The sequence below is a fragment of the Mastigoproctus giganteus genome, chromosome 1 (genome assembly GCF_048544385.1).
Source record: "Mastigoproctus giganteus isolate SK-2022 chromosome 1, ASM4854438v1, whole genome shotgun sequence".
Lineage (NCBI taxonomy): Eukaryota > Metazoa > Arthropoda > Arachnida > Uropygi > Thelyphonidae > Mastigoproctus > Mastigoproctus giganteus.
Genome location: NC_143575.1, coordinates 2,368,346 through 2,391,921, shown reverse-complemented (window position 1 = coordinate 2,391,921; position 23,576 = coordinate 2,368,346). Strand labels below are relative to the sequence as shown.

The following is a 23,576-nucleotide window of genomic DNA, read 5'->3' as shown; positions in this document are numbered from 1 at the left end:
GAAGAATAAACATTCTTTAACATTTTAAGTCATACATAATTTCTTTATTATTATAATTTGTTTGATTTTATAGACTACGTTTTAATTTCTTTGGATAAATCAATCATTGTTTAAACATAAACTAATTAGCTAACTAATTTCATTGTTGTGAGCGTAACCCTTGTTTTTAATATTGTCTATGGGAAATAAATTCCTACTTTACGAGTTTTCGCTTTATGAGCACTCTCTAGGAACGAATAACTCAAAGTCGGGAACTACTTATATTCTTTTAAATATTTATTTTTGCTGCTGTCCACTACTTATATTAGTTTCTAGTTCACCTATGTAATGCTACTCAGTTGAACTGGGAATTCCACTGATTTCTTCCATAATACATTTACACAATAAGTGCTATACTTTTACCATATGTATTCATTATCATTAAATCTTTCACTTCTTTTTACAGCAAACCTTGGTGGCTTCATTATCATAATCCATCACATGCAGGTATTTTAGTCTGACTTTCACTTCATTTCTTTGGTACTTCATACATGTACTTTCATTAAATTATTTACTCCAAATGGATATCTTCATGTTAATCAATTTGCTTATCTTTTTAAGCAATAACTTATCTAATTTGGTGTTGTTGTTGCTCTGTATATCATGTTATATGAGTCGATAAACAGTGTACATTTTGAATAATGATATATTTATTATGTTCTTAATAACTCAATGTTGTTCATGAGCATCAATAACAATAATGAAATTAAAAGTAATTATTTCTTACAAGTAGTTGGTATTGTTTTCTTTTGTTCCAAGTGTATTTCATTATTCCTTTATTAATTAATTAATTCAGTAGTAGAAAAGGAAAATGAACAAACAACTTAAGTTTTGTGAATTATAATACAAGGCATCTTTCACTTGAATAGTTATACTTCTCTCCCTCTCCTTAATGGCTAGGCTGTTTTCCTTTTATGTGGCCATGTAGTCTGAATTGTATGGTATGAAATATTTCAGTGAAATTTGTCTTTTTTTTTTTTTTTTTTTTGTTTCTTATGTTTAATGGTTTAATGGTTACAATAGTAGACTTATTAAAATCATTTGTTGAAGTGAATATTGAACTCCCAAGTTTCAGATTCTAAACTTCTGCGTGTGCTGCCATGTTGAAGATTAGACCTTTGTGTATATTTAATATTCTAGTTTTTTCAGTGGTTTGGCACGTGAAGAAATCTACATCATTTGGAACAAAATGGTTTGCCATTTTAGTTTTGGACATGTACCCATCAGAGCCACTTAGAGTTGTTGGAGGTAAATTTATCTGCCTGTTCTTTATTTCCTTCTGCCTATATTACACAATTTCCATATAAATGATTCATTAGAAACAATTTGAATTAATTCAGTATGAAAGTTGGTTTTAGGTTGTATAATTTCATCCTTTAAATTTCAGAAGCCCAATTTCATTGAAAAGTCTTTAAATTTATTATTATTATTGTTTATTTATTTATTTTATTTTACTTTTTGATTATTCAAATGGCAGTTATAGGTAATGATTTATTTATTGGTCAGTTAAATTTAAGCCTCTGTTAAAGAATATGAAAATATTGAGATATTTATTAATAATTAAACTTCTCCCATTGGACTTGCTAATTGCCTTTGCAATGGTCTAGTTTGACTTGGTTATGATATGGTAACACAGAATTACTCCTTGAAGCCATAAATTTAAAATTATAGAAGAATAACCATGACTAATTTTTATTTGGCACTAACTTTATTTAAAAGATTTTCCAATAAGCAAACAGAAGTTAGGTTAAAAATAGAAAAGAACCTTAATGTTAAATACACAAAAATTGTTATACAGGTACTTCTCGACTTTACGAGTTAATTCGTTCCTACTGCGTGCTTGTAAAGCGAAAACTTGTAAAATAGGTGTTATTGTTATCAACAATGAAATTAATTAGCTAATTAGTTTATGTTTAAACAATGATTGATTTATCCAAAGAAATGAAAACGTAGCCTGTAAAATCAAGCAAATTATAATAATAGAGAAATTATTTACGACTTACAGATGTTAAAGAACGTTTATTCTTCATCATCATCATGAACTAAATGCACACTCGTTGATCACTCATTATTGGCTCAGCACATTCGTTGGTTTGTTGTCCAAGGAGTCTTCTTCAGAAATGCTTCAAGAGGCATTTATTTCTAAGATAATCTTCTCTTTTCTTTATAAATTTCAATAGCTTGCATAAGTATTTTTTAATGGAACGCACAAATTGCAACTAACACGATTTGCGTGGCGTAACAGGTTTACGAAGCTTAAAAAAAAAAAGGAATATTATGAAAATTGATTTATGTTTTTTATACGATTGAAGGGTTCAGTAAAGGGCAAACACATTTCACCATAATAACGTAACAACCCACACAATTCCAGCTATCAGTATTTCACAAATGCAGTAACATCAGGTTTACTACCCGTTTATAATTTCTTGCAGTGACAGAGAAAAGCCCAATAAACCGCAAATTGTTTTTATTGTTTTATGGTCGTGAATTCCAGAAATGTGCTTTAGAAAAATATCACAAAGCTGTTCAAAATTGGTTCTTATAACATATGATAACGATGAAAGTGTAGTGCATTTAATGATTTGAATTGGTAACTAATACAATTTACACTATAAAAACGATCTTTTAGGGAGTTATATAGCGAAAATTTGAACATCCGAGGTCGCGGGATGAATTACCAAAAAACAATGTGTTATTGGGTTCATATTACGATATTTTCACAATACGATGGTAACGGATTAATATCGTGAAGCGGGGTACACTGTATTGTATAGCTACGTGCATGGTTTGAAATGCGGTATTTATGAATGTTCATATTTTCGATTTTGTTCATACTTGGAAAAAAAAAAAAAAACTCATAAACCCTGGAACTCGTAATGCGAGAACTGCCTGTGTATGCAATAAATTTTAAAAATTAGCTTATCTATAAATCATTAGACAGATGCTTAAAAGCAATGCTACCATATTGAAGAGTTAGATATTGATGTCCTGTGATCACAATTTGTAAAATATATTTTATCTTATTAGTCCTTGGTTGCCTTTGTGCCATGAAGTCCATAAATAAATAAACAACAAAAACAAAAAATCCTCAATTCTGTTCTGAAACCCTGGCTCATGTTTAAGAAATTTAAATTGTGAAGCAGTTTCATAAAATTTACAAGACAAAACTTTGGTTTTTATTTTCTGATATTCTGAGTTTTCTTTTTACTATTTTCATCTTTTTATTAAACATGAATTTTATATTTTCACAAACAGCTCTACTTCCTCTGTAATTAACAGCAGCTTTTATCACCATTTAAACATCTGTCTAAATCTAGCCATCTGGCTACATTGTATTTTTGTTAGTTGGAAGCTTCTTTCCAGTTCAAGAGTGAAAAGTAGAAAAGTTTTTTTTTTTATCTATTTGTTGAATTTCAGTGTATATATTTTTAATTAATTTTAATTGTTTAATTCATAAAAAAACAAATTATCATATGCAATAATCCCCTCCCCCTTTTTAAACTTTCAAATTTTGCTGTTGACCAATTGTCATATTTGGCTGAATATGTGGTTATCTAATCAGCAAAGTTAAGCAGTGTAGGCTTGCATGGAAGATGATCACTCTGAAAAATATCTCAGTAATAAAGGTTGTACAGGTTGTTTTAATGCAAGAAATGGGACTTCATTAAAACAGTATTCATCTTTACTTTTTGTTGGTGTCTTTTGGAATGTTTTGATCCCTCTAATGCAGCTGGAAATCAGCTACCAAGGCTTGTACTTGAACTTTGCATCAGAGATGACACTGTTATCTATGGTAATAGTGTCAAACATGGATAATGGTGTTGGTATACGCTGAGTGATAACTGAATTATGACCACCCCTATGAAAACGTTGAACCCTTATGAATGCATTGACCACATGAGGCACGAGAGTGTCCAGTTAGTCGACCTACGTAGCATAGATATAAGGTGTCAGTGGTTCAGTAGGCAGTAAAATTCAAAACGTGATGGGTAAAAGGAAGGATTTATCGGACTTCGATAACGGACAGATTGTGGGGGCATCAGCTCGACGAGCTGATGCCTCGATTTCCCAAATGGCTGAACTGGTGGGGTGTTCAAGAGCCACCATTATTAAAGTGTACCAGAACTGGCATCAAAATGGCCAAACCACGACCCGACAGCAAAACTGCAAAGTTCAGTGAAAGGTTGATGTTTAGAGGTGAGTGCCGGGTCCGACGACTTGTACAGGCAAACAGGTGCAGCACTGTTGAAGAGTTGACTACCCAATACAACATGTGCCAACCCAGAACAATATCTGGCATGACCATGCATCGCAAGTATGGGTTATACCAGCAGACGACTCCTACGGCATCCTCTCGTAATCAAGGTTCATGGTGTAAAAGACTTGTCCGGTGCAAAGATCATGCAAGTTGGACGTTAGAAGACTGGAAGAAGGTGTGGTGGTCGGATGAGTCATGTTATTTACTCCACATTGTGGATGATCATGTAGGGATTTGGCCTCAACAACATGGGCTCTTTATCCATCATGCATGGTATCAAAAGTGCAGGCCGGTGGAGGCGGTTATATGGTGTGGGCATGTTTCACTGACAGGAACTTGGATCCCTGGTGCATGTGGAACAATGTATCACTGGTCTCCGCTATCGTCAACTGCTTGCTGACTGTGTACACCCTGCTATGTTACACTTTTTCCCGAATGACGATGGTGACTTCCAAGATGACAATGCGCCGGGCCATCTGGCACTTGATGTGCATGAATGGTTTGAGAAATGCAGTTCTGACTTCCAGCCGATTGATTGGCCTCTGAACTCCCTGATATCAAGCCCATAGAGCACTTGTGGGACACTATGGAAAGGCATATCAGGCATCTGGATACACTAAACACTTCCATACCTGCATTGCTGACCGCATTACACACAGCTAGGTTGGCCACAACTCCCGAACGCTTCCAACATCTTATTGAATCAATGCCATGTTGGATAGCTGCTGTACTGAGGGCAAAAGGAGGATCTATGAAGTATTAGGTAGCTGGTCATAATTCAGGATCCCTTAGTGCATATTGATAATATCATTTTAATGGTTAGCATCACAAAATGGCAAATATTCAATATATTTGATGCAGTTAATGCCTCCTGTCTAATGAACAACTAGTGGTATTGAAACAGCTGTCTTGATAGTGACCCAGTTTTGATACTGTACTTGGATTTCAGGAAGCTTTTGATACTGTTGCAATGGAAGACTGCTGTACAAATTGGAGAGGTATGGCATTAAAGGCAAGTTGCTGCAATAGATAAAGGGATGGTTGAGTGGGAGATGGCAGAGAGTGTTAATAAATGAACACTTGTCTATGTGAACTAATGTTATGAGTGGAGTCCTCCAGGGTTTGGTGCTGGGCCCATTGTTGTTTTGTGTATTTATTAATGATATCGATGAAGGTATATCAGGCATAATGGCCGACCGGGCTAGCCGAGTGGGTAAAGTACCTGCCCGGCAACCCAAAGGTCGCGGGTTCGATTCCCGCCTCGGGCTTGGATCAAAGTACTGCAAAAACCTTGGGCGGTGCAATATGGCCACAGAAGCCGATGCGCCAACAACTACCAAATCAAAAAAAAAAAAAATAATCAGGCTTAATGTTCAAGTTTGCAGATGATACAAAGGTTGACACGGTTGTTAATGACAGTAAAGACAGTATGCTACTGCAACAGGATCTAGAAATGTTAGGCAGATGGGCTGAGAAGTGGCAACTGAAGTTTAACATTGAAAAATGCAAAGTACTGCATATGGGTAGCAGTAACCAAGAGAAATGTACCAACTGTGTGGTACTACACTCAGGGAGGTGGGGAACGAAAAAGATATGGGGGGTAATTGGGCAATCAGATATGAAGTTCTCTGAGTAGTGCAGACGGGCTGCCAGAGCAGGTCATGGAGTTTTGTCAATGATATAAAGGAATTTTGCAAACAGAGGAGGAGGAGGTGATTATCTCCTTGTATAACGCAATGGTTAGGCCACATCTTGAGTACTGTATACAGGTCTGGAGGCCTCATTTTAGGAAAGATGTAGAGTTGCTAGAATGAGTACAGAGAAGGGCAACAAGATTGATGAATGGAACAAAGGGTTGCTCTTACGAAGGTGATCTGATCGAGGTGTATAAGGCCTTGAATGGTTTAAGCAGTCTCAATGGTGATGGGATACTTCCGCTGTCAGTTTAACAACCTGAGGGGTGCATAGATTCAAATTGAAGAATGACAGTTGTAAAATAGATGTGCGGAAGTTTGCCTTTAGCCAGCAGGTAGTTGATTGCTGGAACAGACTTCCATCTGTTGTTGTGGAAGTTGATAGCTTAAATAAATTTAAAGCTAAGCTGGACAATCATTTTGAGTGGCCAGATGGGTGAAATGGGAACGGTTTTTATTTTGGCTGATGCTGTATGAGCTTGCATCATATGCTTGAACTAATGTTTATCTCAAAGAATCTGAAGTTGAAGAATAAATTAACATGGACAACAATGCAGAAATGAATTACAGTTGTAGTGATTTAGATTATAGATAAGGTTGTGAACACAGAAAAGTCTTTCCCAATTGAAATATATTCCAATGAATATGATGAAATAAAAACTGAACTGATTCACGCTTAGGGCTTTCAACTTTGATTAGTTTTCCTGAGTGGTAATTTGCTTTTGCATCTAAAAAAGTAATGCATCCGTATATTTAAGATGAATATATGCAAAAGAGACAGTAGACTTATAAACAGGTTGATGTCAGGAAGATGCCACAGAGGGCTCCTTGCTGGGATTGCGGTTACACGTTCTACATCTATATTTGCCAGTAACGTAGAAAAAAATGTTTAGTTTGAATTGATGTTACACCTCTGTACAATAATTACAGTTTTCTTTTAAATAAATTAAAATAAAATTTTGTGTGTCTCAATTGTCCTGTGCAATTGTTGGTGCAATATTGGTACAAAATTTTAGTTTTACTATTGTTATCCACTGGTTTTTTCACCCTAGGTTGACTGGATGCTCAGATCATTTGAAAATTCAGATGACCAGAATGTCCCAATCCTTGCGCATTCCGGATAACAAAGCTTTTATCGTAATTTGTCATTTCGATGATTGACTGAAATTGGTATGTACATTTCTAAATGTCACATTCATTATTACTTTAATTATACTGTCAGTCAATTAGGCTAACATTTCTTTTTGCCAGTAAACATTTCAATTACTGTTTTGGCATTAAAATTAGAAACATCAGTTTTATTTTTCCTTCCCATATAATTCCAGTTATTATTATTAGGTTTGTTTTGATGGTATGAAGCACACATGATTGGATGGAAATTTGTTAAAAACTTTTATTTACATATTGATGGGTGGTTGCACTTGACAGTGTACCCACAGATGTTAAAGCAAGTAATTAGAATTAATTCACAATCATTGTTTTCATTAATTTTTGTCAATTTTTTATTGTACATGTTCTTCCATTTAGAATATAGGTATCTCATTTCAACTGCTATTATTATCATGCAGATTTTGCCAGTCTACTTTGAATTTTTTTTTTTTTTTTTTTTTATGTGAACCCCAAACACGAGAGGTATTAGAACCTATAGTACTTAGTACCGTGCATGGGTTGGAGGTTGAGAAGATGAAAGAAGATATTTCTTGACTTTGGACTTGAACTTCTGTAGATTGTAATTTTCAGGAAATATGTGTGAAGGAAGGTTGTTCCAGAAAATGGCAGTTGAATGAATAAATGAGGAAGATGAAAAGTTGGTTCTGTGGGTTTGAAGTTGGACAGTAAATGGATGTTGGCTGGTGGTGGCACGTGTTCGGACTGTTTTGAAAGAGAGAGAGCGGGAATTATAGAAGCCAATTCAGAAGAACAGTGCCCATGGAAGTATCTGTAGAAGAGGCATGCAGTAGAAACAATACGTCTATGAGAAAGCGAGTGGAGAGATTGTGTAAGAGATGAATCATTAATTAGCCTAACTGCCCTCTTCTGAATGGAATCAAGAAGCCTGAGAGAGGTTTTGGAGGCACCACCCCACATGTGGGAACAGTATTCCATGGCAGAGCGGATTTGCGATTTATACAGAGTGAGCAGCTGTTTGGGAGAAAAGTAACGCCGAGAGCGAAAGAGAAAACCAAGTTTTTTAGATGCAGAGGAAGCAATATTTGTAATGTGCTTGTGCCAAGAGAGATTAGAAGTCAGGGTAATCCCCAAAAGAGATATATCATTTTGCCTAGAAATCGGAGTGTCACTAAAGATAAGCATAGGAGCAGAAGAATCCTTTTTGCGAGATATAAGACAAGACTGAGTTTTAGAAGGGTTGAAATCAGCTAAGTTTTCTTTGCCCCACTGGAGAATTACCTGAAGATCGGCATTTAAGGAATTGGTAGCAGATTTTCGAGAAGTTGAAGCTGATTGAGCAGGACAAGTTTTCTCAAAATGGAAAGTGGAATGCAATGTGCTATCATCGGCAAAACTATGGATAGGATTTCCAGTCAATGGAAGAAGGTCATTAATATACAAGAGGAAAAGAGTGGAGGAAAGAAGACCTTTATGCCAAACACGATCAAAATCCTTTGAGATGTAGAGCAACTACTTGTGTTTCACCGAACCTTTCCATTGAATTAGTCCATAAATGGGTAACATAGGCCAGAATATCACCAGTGGATCGACACTGACGGAATCCATACTGGTGATTGTTAATCAGATGGAATGTTTCTAGGTAGTTTAAGAGTTGGCAGTTAATTTATTTCTCCATTACTTTAGAAAGAGTAGAAGTAATTGCAATGGGACGATAATTGGATGGGAGGGATTTGTCACCCTTTTTAGGAACTGGCTGGATATGAGCAAATTTCCAAGCAGAAGGAAAAACACCTTTGGAATAAGAAAGTGAAAAAAGGCGGCAAAGAATAGGAGTAAGTTCAGGAGCATAGGTTTTGAGAACAAGTGGAGAAATACCATCAGGACCTGGAGCTTTCTTAGCATCAAGCTTCATCAAAATCCTTCTGATATCCTTTTGATGAAAGACCACAGGAGGCATTAAATGGAGCGTGTTGGGAATGGTGGGAGGTGTTTTTCCAAGATCATTAATACATGAGCTGGAAGAAAAATGGGATGCTAGCAGGCCAGCTTTATCCTTGGCTGAAGTGACAACAGAACCATCTAGTTTGGACAGAGGTGGGAGCAGAGATGGTCAAAAGTTGCGGCCAATAGCTTTGGCAAGAGACCAGAATACTCGGCTACCATTAGGGCAAGAAGCAAGTTTTCTACTCTTAGCCTGTTCAAACTCTAGTTTGGACTGATTAATAACTGCTTTACAATTGTTGGGAGCTTTGGTGTAGCAGAAAATGACACTGAAGAATTAGAAACAAGCCAATTACGATATGCAACATTCTTCTCTTGAACGGCCTTATCACATTTATTAGAAAACCAAGGTTTAGATAAAGGACGAGATATTAAAGTGGAGTGTGGGATAAAGGATTTCATTGAATAGATTTCCTGGTAGAATAATTTCACTGACACGATCTGAGCAAACGTTGACATCAGAAGTTTTGAAACAGTAATCCGACCAAATAAAAGAAGAAAAGAAGTCTCGCAGGTCATCCCATTTTGCATTCTTGTAATGCCAAACAACATGAGATAAAGGTTCCATTGGAGAAGAGACAATCACCAAGTTGTTATCTGAAGTGCCTAAAGGAGCTCTCATTTCGACCATGTACCTAGAAGGGTTGTTTGTTAGAAAAAGATCAAGCATATTGGCTGTATGATTAGGATTGTCCGGTATTCTTGTAGGTAAATGAACAATCTGTGCTAGGTCATTAGTATTTGCAAAAGCCTTAGCATCTCGACCTGCTAGGTCGGTGTGACTAGAAAATGGAAGCCAGCTGGAGTTGTGAACATTAAAATCACCAAGGAAAATTACCTCACTGTTAAGAAAGTTGGACTGGAGAAAGTCAAGTTGCAAAGAGAGGAAGTCAAAGAGCTCCAAGTGATTAGTGGAGTTGGGAGAACGGTAGAGACAATAGATGAATTTGACACAATGAGGTAGAGAGATTTTAAGCCAGAGAAGATCAAAGAGAGGAGATTCCAAATTCCCAAGTCTTTGACAGGGAATATCAGAACGGACATGTGCACAAGTACCACCTTTGAGGCGAAAGGAATCATACAGCGAATAATTTGGGCATCTGAGATGAGCAGTAGTTGAATCAACCGATAACTGAGATTCTGTCAGAAAAAGTACATGGGGTTTGGCAGACTGCAAGTGGAAATGGACATCATTGAGATTAGAATTGAGACCACGTATATTTGTGAAATGAATTAGGAAGTGCTTGGGAGGTTTAGATCTTTTCGCAAATAAACTTGCTCTATTAGTCTGACAATTCATGATTTATTCAATGGTAAGAAAAAGTGGGTGGGACATGCTGTATGAAGTAATGAAATTTTTGGATATGGCGTACACGTGGTAAGAATATACCACGTGTACTAATAATCTAATAATGCACAATCCTTTTATTCATTTTTGAAAATTATGAACTTCTTTATTTGTCCTATTTCACATCACGTAAGAATTATCTGCAATCGTAACATAATTATATCTGCATTTTTTTCTGACAAGTCTTAATAACTTCTGCAAATTACAGAACTTAAGACTCTTTCTGAACTAAATTAAATCCAAGACTCTTTTTGGATTTAATTGTTTTATATCTACAGGACTTCACTCTCATCTTGACTTTCAACTACAGTGGATTCTGGTTAATCGGGGCAGCCGTTTATTTGAGACAAATCTTAAAGAACAGAACCCAATCAAGAAAATAGCTAGGGTTTACTTTGCTTAATTGGGACAACATGCTGTTTAGTCGGGGCAGGAGACTGCAGCACTCGAGATTACCCTATGATTGTCTCCAACCATACCACGTGGTTCGGTCGGATTTCTGGAGGTCACAACCATAGAACAATAAAAACAATTAGCAGCGCCCTCTTAATTGGGCTTTTCTGTTAGTGCAATCTATTATAAACGGATAGTAAACTCGACCATATTAAATTTGCGGTAATACCAATAGCTGTAATTCTGTGGGTTTTCACATTATGATGAAATGTTTCCCCTTCCGTGAAATCTTCAATCATAAAAAATCAAATTTTCAGAATCTTCTCTTCATTCTTATTTTTTTAGCTTTGTAACTTGCTACTCCATTCTCACTTGCAAGTATCATATTTCTTGCGATTTGTGTGTGCCGTGTTCTTTGTTATTGATTGCTTATCTTTTTTATTGTTTTAAATTTTAACTCCCTCCCACACACACAAATGTTAGTGAACAGAAATATCAACTAGTTAGTATGTACATATTACAGTACGTATTAATTAAGCTATGCACGTAAGTGTAAATTTATTTTTATTTTGCTGACCTGTGGAAAGTATTGTTCCAATTTTCACATATTATTTAATTTTTTAATTGGTAAGGTAATAAAGTATAAATTTGTGCATGATGTATCTTTACTTTTCTAGCCTGTGGATAATTTTCCTCCTATTTTTTCTAATTAGAATTGCCGTTGAATAGAATTAAAATTCAGTTCACAAACGTGATCACAATGACCACGCTTATTACATATTGTATAGTGAACAGTACTTTACTATGGCAAGTCCGTGATTTTATCATACAGAAAATCATTCGTAAAGTGGGGGGTCATTGTATTTTTAACCATTTATGTAAAACTTCGCATAATTGGGGCAGCCGCTTAATCGGGCCAAAATGCCCTAGTCCTGATGTTGTTGTTGTTGTTGTTGTTATTTGGTTTTTAGGAGCATTAGGAACTACGGCCATATTGCTCCGGGATATGCGGTGGTCATTCCATGACCTTTCCACAGGCCCCGAGTGCCAAGCGATATTAGTGACCACAGCGCCTTTTCATAGTGATTATCTGATACGCTTTACTGTATATACGTTTCTCCTGAGTTTCGCAAGTCTGTTAACTCTTGAGAATTATAATTGAATAGATTTTTCAAATTATATACCCCAGAAAGGAAAGTACCTTTCTTTAACCCCCTTTTTATTTTTCGTTAATACTAACCTTCACTTCGCTTGGGTCACTAGGTGGCACCGCTGTTGCCTCCACGTGGTGGGGCTGGTAACCTGGGAGAAAAAGATAATCTCCCTGGGCCAAAAAGAGTCGTCATGAGTAAATCAAACTCAGACTTATCTGGGCTGCCAGATGCACCCCAGACATCAAAAAAGAAAGATAGTTCTATTGCAGGAACTTCAAAACGGCAGAAAACTGACTCTGACATCTATCCTTCTCCAGCTTTTCTGATCATGCACTCAACTGGTGAAAATGCAATTGGCAAAATCTCGCCATTTAGAATACAAAAGGAATTAGAAAGCAGAGCTGGAGCTCCTAAGTCTGTAAAAAGACTTAGGTCAGGAGATATTCTGATCGAGACCTCTAATAGTAAACACTCAGAGCGACTCTTGAATATTAATCTCTTTGCTGGAATACCAGTTACTGTGACACCCCATAGATCACTGAACACCTCTAAAGGAGTGATCTCTGATTGGGATTTAATAGATGTGTCCGAAGAGGAGATGCTTGAAGAACTTAAAGAAGGCGTTATACAGGTCAAGAGAATTTCCACCAGAAAAGGAGTTCTGACTCCTACACGCAATCTCATTCTGACCTTTAATACACCACATCGCCCAGCATCCATTAAGGCTGGATATCTGGTCTGTAATGTCAGACCTTATATTCCAAACCCACTACGGTGTTTCCGATGTCAGAAGTACGGACATTCCCAGACAGCTTGCCGGGGAACTCCTGCTTGTGCAAAGTGCGGGTCAGTTGAACACAACTGCGAAGCCTGTACTGCTCCCCAACCGATATGACTAAACTGCAAAAAAGATCATCCCGCTTACGCCAGAACATGCGATCGTTGGAAAACTGAGAAACTTATTCAGATTTATAAAACCAATCATAATGTGTCCTATCAAGAAGCAAAGCGAAACGTCTCACCACCAACCCTTGCAAATAGATCTACGTATGCTCAAATCACCAAAAAATTCCAATCAACCGCATCGCAAACAGAACTAACAGTACCCCCAAAAGAGTCTTTCTCGAACTACGTAAAAACACTGTACAATGCAACTCAAACTCAGGCAGTCAATACGCCAGTTTCTATACCAATCGAAAATCTCCACTCCCCGGACGAAGGACGCAAAGAAAAACAAATCGTTACTTCTGGTCACCAACAGGAAATGGATACTAAGGAAATACCCCCAGATGACCCGGCCCTACACATTTTTGTAGAAGAAGACATGGAAACAGAAAGGCCCTACTTTCGAAAGAAAGACAAAAACAAGAGTGAAAAACAGAGAACCTCAGCACCAAGAAAACGCTCTGAAAGTCTAACTATAGATAAACAATGAACACAATAATTCAATGGAATTGTCGTGGTTTCCGTGCCAATATTAATGACCTATACGACCTTATCTCTAAATACACACCAATATGTCTCTGCCTCCAAGAGACGTATTTCAAACCTCAAGACACACCAAAACTGTCTTATTATAATATCTTTAGAAAAGATAGAACCGATCAAAATACTGCACATGGTGGTGTAGCTGTTATAACAAACCCATATATTCCTGTCAAACAGGTCTTACTGAACTCTCCCCTCGAGGCAATAGCGGTCCGTGTAGCTGCTGACATCCATATTACAATCTGCTCCTTATATATTCCACCAAGCTTTTCCATCCAACAAAATGATCTAAACAACCTCATAGCTCAACTCCCCACACCTTTCCTCATTCTGGGAGACTTAAATGGTCATCACACACTATGGGGTAACTACAATATTGACCAAAGAGGAAAACTAATTGAAAAATGTTTAGATGATAACAACCTTCTCCTTCTAAATGACGGGTCACCTACTTATGTTCACCTTCCTTCTGGAACATATACTGCAATAGACCTGTCTGTCTGTTCTGCAACTTTGTATCCTACTCTAAAGTGGACGGCAAACAATGATCCACTGCATAGTGATCACTTTCCCATTACAATTGAATTACTAAATAAACCCTCTTATCATCTTACTAGAATTCCTCGGTGGCTAATTGATAAAGCAGACTGGGAGATGTATAAAAAATTAGCTAAACTGGACCCTGAAATTATACAAAAATCCCCAACCAGGGAAGCGGTTGAGTATGTCACAGAAACTATACTACACGCAGCAGGACAAGCTATACCAAAATCCCCCTCGAAATTACCTGTACACCCAAAAATATGGTGGAATGACGAATGCCGTGCAGCAAAAAGAGACCAAAATAAAGCTTGGAATACTTTTAGGCGCTATCCAACCACAGCTAATCTCATTCAGTTTAAACGCGTTAGAGCAAGAGCCAGGTATGTTAGACGCAGTAATAAAAAGGCCGCTTGGATTCGCTTCACTTCAACCATCAATCAAGCAACTCCCACACAAAATTTGGAAAACAATCAGGAAAATGAGTGGTAAATATCAAACGACACCTCAGCCTATCATGGAATGGAGAGGGCAGAACATTTCTGACCCTACCCAAATTCCCAATATACTAGGAGAAACTTTTGCCAAAACATCAGCAACAGAAAGTTACATACCAGCCTTCAGAAGATTCAAAGCAAATTCAGAAAAACAAAAGTTAAACTTTTCTTCAAAAGCAGAAGAACAATATAACTTACCATTCACTATCCACGAACTACATAGAGCCTTGTCAACATCTAGGCGTAGCGCTGTAGGACCAGATAATATCCATTATTCGATGATACAGGAACTAAGTGCTGAATCACTGCAGTCACTTCTTAATCTGTTCAGTAGGCTCTACCGGGAAGACACATTCCCTGAACAATGGCACCACGCTACAGTCCTTGCATTCCTTAAACCAGGAAAAGACCCGACAAACCCTACTAGCTATAGACCCATTGCCTTGACCAGTTGCCTTTGCAAAATTCTGGAAAAGATGGTGAACCGTCGACTGATATGGTACCTGGAAAATTTCAATCTCTTACATTCTGCACAATTCGGCATTCGACAGAACAGATCAACACTAGATATACTAGTAAAACTAGAGAATTCCATTCGGAATGCATTCCTTAGATCGGAACACCATGTAATGGTTTGCTTTGACATCAGCAAGGCCTATGATTCCACGTGGAAGTATGGAATACTCCGCGAATTACACCGCCATGGACTTCGGGGCCATCTCCCGATTTTCATACGCAACTTCCTAGAAAAACGAACTTTCCAGGTTCGATTTAAAACTTCACTGTCGGAACTATTTTTTCAAGAAGAAGGAGTTCCTCAGGGCTCTGTACTTAGTGCTACACTCTTTATAATTGCAATAAACACCATTGCTGAACAACTTCCAAACACTATCGAAAAGGCACTGTTCGTAGATGACTTTAGTATTTCTTGCCATCCGAAAAACATGAATACGATCGAGAGACAGTTACAAGGGGCAATAAATAAGATCAGTACATGGGCACAAACCAATGGTTTTCAGCTTTGTTCTCAAAAAACGTTGTGCATACATTTTTGCCGACAACGTAAATTGCACCCACACCCGGAACTACAACTGAAGGGACAACCAATAGCAGTTCAACCCAGCATACGATTCTTGGGAATCACCTTAGATCATAAGCTTACATTCCTGGAACATATTAAAAGACTAAGAACATCCTGCCAACAAAAATTAAATATTATCCGGGTTCTCTCAGCAACAAAGTGGGGAGCTGATCGCCTTACCTTATTACGGCTATACAGATCTTTAATAAGATCAAAACTTGACTATGGGGCACCAGTGTATAGCTCAGCAAGGCCTAGTATCCTTCGTTGGCTTGATCCTCTCCATCATAGTGCAATACGCATTGCTCTAGGAGCATATCGCACGTCTCCAATACATAGTCTATATGCCGAAGCTCACGAACCCCCTCTCTCTATCAGAAGGCAACAACTTATATTACGCTATGCATATAAAATAAGATCTATGCCTGAACACCCAAATTGGGAATTACTTTTTACCCCCCAACACAGCAGGTTATACCATAACCGCCCTACTGCTAACCGACCGTTAGGTATAAGAATAAGACATCTTCTAGAAGAACTTAATCTGAGTTTTGATAATATCTCAAATACCCCCCTCCACTATTCCTTGCTCCGTGGAGCATTACTCCACCTTTATGTGACAAATACCTTAATAAATGGGATAAATCTGCACTACATAAAGAAAATTTCTTGCAATTGTACCTTGCAGTGGTGGAGCAGTTTCCAAACTTTGTTGTAGTTCATACAGATGGGTCAAAGAATGACACCCACGTTGGAATTGCCGCAGTTTTCCCAAACATAACATTAGCCTACCAACTTCCACAGGAGTTCAGTATATTTTCTGCCGAACTATTGGCAATTCAGGTTGCACTGAAGCATATCGAGACCTCCAATATTGAAAACAGTATAATTTTCTCTGATTCTCTAAGTGCACTTCAAGCCCTGGAAAACACCATGAACATCACCCACCCAGTCGTAAAAGAAATAACAAACTCTTTATATACCTTATCTGAGCTTGGAAGAACCATTCATTTCTGTTGGGTCCCAGGACATATGGGAATTCCAGGAAATGAATTAGCGGACAATGCCGCAAAAGCAGCCGACTTACCACCTGATGTACAGTGGAGAGTTCCACATCAAGATTATAGACGAATAATACAGGAAAAATGCATGTACCAGTGGCAATCAACGTGGCAAAACCAACTTGAAAATAAGCTTCGAAGTATCAAGCCAAATCTTGAGCAATGGCCTTCAAGTCTCAGTGCAATTCGACAACAGGAGGTAATACTAGCTCATCTCCGTATAGGTCACACTAACATTACTCATGGTTACCTTTTAAGAGGGGAGATTCACCCCCAATGTGATCACTGTAAAACAGTACTTTCAGTGAAACATATCCTTGTGGAATGCACAAAATTTGCAATGGAACGCCAGAATCTCTTCAATCTAACCTCAACTGAAGAACCACTAACGCTTAGTTCACTTTTGGGCAATAAAACAGATGTCTCAAAGATTTTTAACTTTCTCAAAGCAATCAATGTATACCACCTCCTTTAGCTAGTCAACAATCAGTTTCCTGACTCTTGATCCATAAAGAAATAGCATAAATACTAACCTATGTATGGCGCATTATGGCCATAGATGCCCATGCGCCAAAAAAATCCCCAAACAAACAAACAAACAAACCTTTCCACATCCTCCGTATTGGGTGGCGACGGGCTCGAACCCCGGTCTAATCAAGAAGCGTGTGCTACGCACTGCTAGTAACTGGAACTTTGTGGAACCTTTTTCAAGCAAGCCCCAGTTTCAATCTGCTTTCTTTTCAGTCAATTAATCACTTTTTCTTCCCTGGTGCCATAACCATTTTCATTCAAATACTTAACTTGTGAAATTTTTTATACATATTAGACTAAAACTGCTATAGAGGGCACTCATTCTTCCTTCTATTTGCATAGTTCTCTTTTACGTTCAAATTCTACTACAAAGATGATTTCCAACTTGCTGCCACTTCACAAATATGCCATCTTTTCTGCTACTGTTTTATGTATGCTGCAAGTAACAAATTTGATCTAATACTGATATACTGATTAGGCTAATATTAGGCCAAGATGCATTATACTGTTTACTCCTAAATACCTTATCTTAAATAAAAAGGATAATGATACAACAATGAACAAGAATCACGATCTAATACTGATTAGACTAATATTAGGTTAACTGGTATGATATAGTTCCACTGTACGTTTTCCTGCAATTAAGGAAGTGTGCTGCAGTTCTTGGAAATTCAGGGTATTTACTTTTCTCTGCTATCTTATTCACAATTGAGTTTTTCTCTATATTCTGCCTTTTTATAATTTTAAATGACTTTTTAAAATATTTATTGTTTTATATTTTTGGTTTTGCAAAAAAAAAAAAAAATTTTTTTCCCCTCTCCAAATACTTATATATTACAGGCATATGATATTAACTTCTACTAACGCTTACTCAGCCAGGGCCCCTCTCTAAGAGCTTGGGTCTTTACACTCCTAGCTTGCCCGAGTATCCTTTAAATTCCTCTCCTTACTTTAATCTTTTCGCTGTATAATTTTTGTTCTTCCATCCACAAAGCTGTTAGTACAACACGACGGCAGTATGGACACTCTTACTTTCCTTCGTCTATGCTATCTCTGCCTGTTTTGTCCCACTTCTCCTTCCCGTACCTTGATTGATTTCTTGTCTCTATACCATTTGCCTGCTTCTTTATCATTTTTGACATACAAAATTACATATTTACCAAAATTTTACTCAAATTATTTATTTGTCACCAACCACCATTACTACGGATTTGACTTTTTCTTTGCACTTTTATTTTCTCATCAGAATTACGAACACCGCACTGGGCTACCCTACTTATTTTTATAAAAGATTTCTTGCTTTTTTACCCCCGTTTTTAGTTAGAAAAAAAAATTATTTTATTATTTTTATTTTATTTTATTTTTTCCCCTTTAGAGTTTCCTTTTAAGATTTTTCTTCCATAATTAAACGTATGCATAGAAATGCAGTTTATTGATACCTAATCAGGTGTAGTTCCCAAGGAAATACTTGCATTCTGTATCAATCTTTTATAGCTTGCATCAGATATTTCAAGTATTTTAACCTTTTTTTTTATTTTACACTTATTATTAGGTTTTTAAAATCAAATTATTTTCCCGCCTTCTATTTGATGCTTGCTATTATTTTGTAATTTATTAATTATTATTTTTTTTTTCCCCTCTCTTACAGCTTCTTTCCCGAAAATTGACTAATTAATTCATACAAATAATTTCGGATAATTCAGAGCATCTTTTAGGTTCTTCACATTCTTTTCCTATCTTCTACCTTAATTTCTCTGTTTCCTACTATCCTTTTTCTAATAGTATACAATAATGGTTTTGGCATCTTGTATTCTTTACAAATTAGCATTAGCATTAGCATTATCCATCTGTTTGCACTTTGTCTCTTGCTTTATTACTTCTACCTTAAATATATACTTTTGTATCCTTTGCTGCTTCTTAGCACACATAGGTGCAATTGCTGTATAACCTTTTTAAAACATAATTTACCTATACCTCCATAATTTTGTCACTTCTCATTTTATCCACACTATATACAGTGGATTCCAGTTATTTGGGACGTACTGGGCGTAGTGCACTTTGGCCTGATTAAGTGGCTGACCCAATTTTATGGAAATTCAAGTAAATAGTTAAAAATACAGTAGAATCCGCTTTACGATTGACTCACTGTACGATCGAATCACACTACGATGGACTCTGGCAAGTATGGGTTTGGCACACCCATGTCATGAGCTAGATATCATCATTCTTCTTTTTCTTGGTGATTCCCTTCTACTTCTCTCTCTCTCTCTCTCTCTCTCTCTCTCTCTCTCTCTCTCTCTCTCTCTCTCTCTCTCTCTCTCTCTCTCTCTCTCTCTCTGAGTAATTCAGAAAATTTTTTTTTTGGCTGATGCAGTATAAGCCTCAAGCTTCCTTGCACCATATAGCTAATAATGAAAATAATAATAATAATAAAAATAAATAAAATACCTTTAAATATACGATTTTTAGTAATGTGCCAGTCATTGTGATCATGTTTGAGAATTGAATTTTAATTCTATTAAACAGTAATTCTAATTAGAAAAACTAGGAGGAATATTATCCACATGTTATAAAAGTAAAGATATCTTAAGCACAAATTTACGCTTTATTATTACCTTACCAATTAACAAAATTAAATTACGTGAAAATCGGAAAAATAGTTTCCAGAGGTTAGTAAAATAAAAATAAATTTATGCTAATTAATAGTCTAATTAATACTTTAATGTGCATACTAACCAATTGATTTTTAATTGGTTAGTATGTACATTAACTGACTTTTTTTTTTAATTGGGTTGTAAAATTTAAAATAGTAAAAAAGGTAAGCAATCAATAACATAGAACACGGTACCCACAAATTGCAACTAACATAATACATGCAAGTGAGATACAAAGTAACAAGTCTAACGAAGCTTAAAAATTTGGAATGAAAAGAATATTCTGAAAATCTATTATGCTTTTTATATGATTGAAGATTTCAGTGTAGAGGAAATGCATTTCACCATAATAAAAACCCATATACAGCTATCAGTATTATCACAAATGCAATAAGATCGAGTTTACTGCCTGTTTATAATAGATTGCACTAACAGAAAATCCCCAATAAGCCGGAAACTGCAAATTGTTTTTATTCTTTCATGGTAGTGACCTCCAGAAATATGCTTTAGAAAAATACAGTATCACAAAGGCTTTCAAAATTGATTCTTATAACCGAACATATGATAACGATGAAAGTGTAGTGCTTTTTAATGATTTGAATTGTTTTTTTAGTCTCTTTAAGGCTTTTGGGGGAAAATTTTTATTAGCTTTCCCCGCATTTGTAGGTAAAAGGAATTTGTTTTGTAGAGACGGGATGTATTTAAGCAAGAGTTTTTGCCAGTATTATTCAGGATACCTTAAGGGTTTAGGGAAACTGTTAGTTTGGGAGGGTGGGAACGGTTAATATAGATATGAATTTATCTGATGATATTATTACTTTTAGGTATATGGCGCAAGGAAGACTGAGGCTTATGCTGCACCAGCAAAAAAAAAAAAAAATCCCGAGCTATCGCTGAGAGAGAGAGAATCAAAAGTAGAAGAGAATCACCAAGTAAGGGAAGAATGATGATATCCAACTCATGACCCTGGGTGTGCCAAGCCCATATTGACCAGATGTGAGCCTCTGCTGGGAAGACTTAAGGAAAGTTGTGAAGAATGTGAGATGAGAATAAATATTGATAAGACTAAAGTTATGAAGGAACAAAAAAAAGAAAATGAATGATGGGAGTAGTCAAAGTAATGTTTGCATATACCTCAAGAGTTCTTGTTTATTATAGGGAAAACAATATTCTAGACCTCATCATCACCCATGAACCAAATGATATAATAGGGATGAGAATACAGGAACCCGTAGCAAGAAGTAATCATGGAGTTCTATGGTGGACGATGGAGAGAGAGAGAGAGAGAGAGAGAGAGAGAGAGAGAGAGAGAGAGAGAGAGAGAGAGAGAGAGAGAGAGAGAGAGAGAGATGTAGCAGTAGTTAAAGGCAAAGGAATAATGGGTTATAATTTCAGGAAATGTAATTAGGACAGCTTAAGGTGCTACATGGCCTCTATTAACTGGGTAGATATTTCACAGAAAGTGAATGTAATTGAATTATGATATACCTTTAAAAAAGCATAAATCACAGAAGCCTTGAATCTGTATATACATTAAAAATTTGTAAAATAATAAGAGGAGTTTTTTACAAATATTTGATATCAATGTAGAACATATTGAGCATTACAGCTCTGGTTCATACTACCTAATACCATAAAAAATATTGCATAAGGAAGATTCAAAGTTGGATGAATAATGAAATTGCCAGGCTACTTGAGCAGAAAAAGACTGCATGGAAAAGTTACAGAGCAATAAAAAGTATAGAAGCATATAACAGCTACAAATTGATCTGTAATAGTTCCTCAGAAAAGGTTAGGCTGGCAAAGGCAGATTATGAGAAATCACTGGGAAAGAGAGCAAAAAGTGGGGATAAGGATTGCTTCCCATATTATATAAATGCATAGAAGAGGACAAATCAGATCGGACCCTTATGTAATGGACTTGCGATAGTATTAGATACCCCGGCTGATGCTGCAGATGAACTCAACAGTTACTTTGTATCAATATTTACAGAAGAAAAACCCTTTTATGTCAGTAATAAATTATGGGAGTGAAGTTGAAAAATATGTAATTAATGATACTGAAATTTCATGATTATTTAATCAAAAAACTTTCAAGCCTACAGGCGAGTAAGGTTCCTGGGGTTGATGGCATATACCCTATAATTTTAAGGGAGGCGGCATGTGAATGCATTGAACCATTAAGGTTAATTATGAGAATATCACTGGACTCTGGAGATATTCTGTTGGATTGGAAAAGTGCCAATGTATCTCCAATACATAAGGACGTGTCTAAGAGTGTAGTGGGAAATTGCCGACCAGTCAGTCTAACTTCAGTATTAGGAAAAATCATGGAGGCAATGATTGAGGGATCATTGCCTCAAGATCTGTAGCATGGTTTTGTAAAGGGAAAATCATGCTTAACAAATCTGGTTAGCTATTGTGACAGTATCACTCATGAGCTGGATTTAGGCAATAATTTTGACATTGTTTATTCAGATTTCAGCAAAACATTTGACTCAGTCCACATGAGTGGTTACTTTATAAGCTAGAACAGGTTGGAATCACAGGGAAAATCCTTGAGACGGATAGCAGGATGGCTTCAGTGCAGGAGGCAGAGGGTTGTGATAAATGGTTACTCCTCAGATTGGGCTGATGTAAGAAATGGGGTTCCCACAGATCAGTATCGGGACCACTTGTTTTTGATTTTCTCAAATGACATCAGTAAAGGGATAGATGGCATGATGACTAAATTGCAGATGATGTAAAGATTGGTAGAGTAGATGAATTGGAGTAGAGCAGAATTTCAGAGGTTATTCAGTATATTTCAAAGTTATATTTTGATAAGTTTCCCCCCCCCCCCCTGTAAAGTTGATTTTTTTAATATTATAAATATAATTTTTTCGAAAGTTTCTTTTATTAATATTTAGTAAATTTTACAATGGTTGTGACAAAATCTGCCAGAGGGTACCATGACTCATAGGGAAATAGCCGATGGTGATTTCCGGGTGGGTCATGATTTTATCCTTTGCAGAACCTGTGGCATGTATTCCGAAGTCGACCAAGATAATCATAGCTCACTAGAGATCCTTTTCTTTGTCACCATTATAAGGAGTATACCTATATTAAGTTAAATTTTGGTGCATTGCTAGAACAGTTTGAGTCATTGAAAACATGTGTGCTTTCTCTCGAGAATAATGTAAGTGGGAGCTTGTGAGTGACTCAAGACTCTAGTAACCTATCAATTGATGCACTCCCTATTCGAGCCCCAGAACAGAATAACCAAGTGGAAACTACTCTGGTTCCGAAGGACTCAGTTCTATTAGAAGACTCCATTGTCAGGGAAACTGGAAATATTTTTTGTAATAACGATAGGTGTGCTAGAACTAGGGTATGTCTGCTGGGAGCAACTATTAATGATGTCACTAACAGACTGTCAGATTTTAAGGGAGGTAAAGAAAATATTATTATTCATGTGGGGATTAATGACATTAAGCATACACGATCTCTCGATTTGTTAGACAAACATAGGACCATGCTGAAGAAATGCCATGAGTTAGGTCAAATGTCTGTAGTCTGCAATTCTGCCCAGACACGATAGGAGGGATTATATGCTGAAATCCTTGTAGATTAACTCAACACTTGAAGGCCTCTGCAAGACGTTTTGGGGGAAATTTCTATCAGCTTGGCACACAGTTGTAGGTAGAAGGAATCTGTTTTATACAGA

General features: G+C 36.7%; 1 protein-coding gene across 1 annotated transcript in view; it reads left to right on the top strand.

Annotated features, from left to right (window-relative positions):
* Positions 1-23,576, top strand: part of LOC150090491 (myelin expression factor 2-like) — a 301,982-nt gene that overhangs the window by 174,045 nt on the left and 104,361 nt on the right. Inside the window, exon 16 of the transcript XR_016546846.1 lies at positions 7,044-7,161. The gene's annotated coding sequence lies outside the window, so the exon portion shown is untranslated. The remainder of the gene's footprint in view (positions 1-7,043; positions 7,162-23,576) is intronic.